This window comes from Camellia sinensis, chromosome 6 (assembly GCF_055761805.1).
Source record: "Camellia sinensis isolate YWXY chromosome 6, ASM5576180v1, whole genome shotgun sequence".
Taxonomy (NCBI): domain Eukaryota; kingdom Viridiplantae; phylum Streptophyta; class Magnoliopsida; order Ericales; family Theaceae; genus Camellia; species Camellia sinensis.
The window spans coordinates 134,935,733-134,938,030 of record NC_138966.1 but is presented as its reverse complement, the minus strand read 5'-3'; the positions used below and the strand labels follow the sequence as shown (position 1 = coordinate 134,938,030).

Genomic DNA, 2,298 nt, shown 5'->3' with positions numbered 1-2,298 from the left:
AAAAGATTAAAAGTAGTTTGAAGAAAATAAATAAAAATAATGAATTTTGAAATCAAACGAAGGAAAGAAAGGGGACAAGCCCATGTGATAAAGTGGAGAGAGAGGGTGTTGGGTTTGGAAAGAAAGAGATAAAAAAGTGGAGCATATCTGCTTCACATGTCTCCACTACCGGGAGTGCGTCTTTGAAACTATATGCTGGTTTTGATCAAAACCGTGGGCCAAATTACCACCCACGTGAGTCCACTTCCCCATGTACCAACATCAATCAGCTCATCTTTACCTCCCAGCACAAGGCCATGTAAACTCCATGTCCTTTAGTGATTCTGTCTGCAGTGCTATAGCCTCTCTCTCTAGAACAGAGATAGAGGGATGATGTTTATAGGTGTGCAAGCCGAATTGACGGGCTCCGATTATGAGATGTGCCATGTTCACCGTGGATGTTGCTGCTGGAGTCCATGCTCTGAGCTCCGTGATGGTGACTCGTGGTGCAAGGGGTTAGTGACGCCGGTGGGGAAGGAGCTTGAAGATGCTGTCAGAGCTAAGTTTCCGCATGCCAAACTTAGCCAGGGCTATGGAATGACAGAGGCAGATCAGGTGGAAACAGCTTCAGAATATCATCACCGGTGAAGTTCTCATTTACACATTTTCTGATAAGCAAACGAAGGCATGCCAGAACAGGATCAACATCATGCAGAAAACTGACGGTCTCTTTCTTAAGTGTTGTCGCGAGGTTGCCGAGAAGTATTCTGACATAACATATGAGGAAGTTGTTATTGACAACTGCTGTATGATGCTTGTGAAAAATCCAGCTCTTTTTGACGTTCTAGTGATGCCTAATCTGTATGGTGACATTATCAGTGACCTTTGTGCTGGGTTGATTGGAGGCTTGGGCTTAACACCAAGTTGCAATATTGGTGAGGGAGGCATTGCTCTTGCTGAGGCTGTGCATGGTTCTGCACCTGATATTGCTGGAAAGAATCTGGCAAACCCAACAGCTCTAATGTTGAGTGCTGTAACGATGCTTCGCCATCTGGAGCTGCATGATAAAGCTGATCGGATCCAGAGTGCTATCCTTGCCACAATTGCTAAAGGGAAGATTTGTCGGGGGCAGAGAACTGGTCCTTCGGTCACGTCCGAAGAAGCCCCTCCCGCCGCAGCCATTGTAAGGGAATCTGATTTGGTTAGATTGGAAGGAGATGAGTGCTAGTTGCGCCGCCGTCAACGGCGGTGGTGGGCGGCGAAGGGTAGGGCATTTGGAGGTTTTGCTTTGCAGGGTTGTTGTTGTTGTTGTTTGTTGGTAGAGAGAGAAAGCTGTATGTGTGATGCGTGGTCTGTGGATCAGGCTGTGTGTGTGTCATGTCCATCATTGTTGTAGACATGGTGTTCGACGAAATGTCCGAGAGGGATTTTGGGTTTGTTTCGGTGAGGTGGTGAAGCAGAGTGAAGGTATGTGTAGAAAATTCTAGCGGACTAGGTTGAGGTCCGGCTGGCGGCCAAGGCGAGGTTGCCGCCCGCCGGTGAAGCGAAAAATACTAAGTGCTTAACCTTGCTCTGATACCATGTAAGATAAATTGATAGAGAGAGAATTGTGTATTGAAATGTTGTATTGAATGTTATATATTACAAATGGTGAGGGGCTCCTTATATAGGAGAAGATACAATCTTTACAGACAATGGACAATGATGGCTCATGATGAAAAGAGCCGAAAACAATCCAAAAGCAATACACTGTATTACATATTATATTAACCGAAAGTTGCACTATATTTAGGTATTATATTATATTACTAACATATTAAAAGCAGCATCATGCTGTCATACAAATCCATTAATTAGATGTTCTCTTCTCCCAAACCATTGCCACTTACTTAGACTATGATAATTACTATAGGTATCCATTCGGTTAATGAGCTACTACAACAGTGAGTGGTGTTTGTATAATGCAAATTCTCTAAAATTGTAATGATCTGGAGTGCCAAGCACTTTGTTCTTCATATCTTCAAATATAGACCAACAAGCAATCATAGTTTGCATTGACTTTCTCTATTTCAGAAAATTTACACATGGATGTAGATGTTTCATACTTGGCAACCTCTGATGATTTTGTACATGACTTGATTCCAAATTTCTTGTTCGTATAATTAGAGTTATAAATTTTCCTTTTATGATTATGCATAAATTTGTTTAATTATTTGATTCAAGAACAAATAAAGACTATGTAGTTGGTTTTGTTGTATATTAATTCAAATCTTTTAATAGTTGTTGAAGCTCTTTGAGTACATTTGTTAACCTTAAATC

At 41.7% G+C, this 2,298-nt stretch overlaps 1 pseudogene; it reads left to right on the top strand.

Moving 5' to 3' along the window:
* Positions 1-688: 688 nt before the first annotated feature.
* Positions 689-1,207, top strand: LOC145793597 (3-isopropylmalate dehydrogenase, chloroplastic pseudogene; annotated as a pseudogene).
* Positions 1,208-2,298: the final 1,091 nt, after the last annotated feature.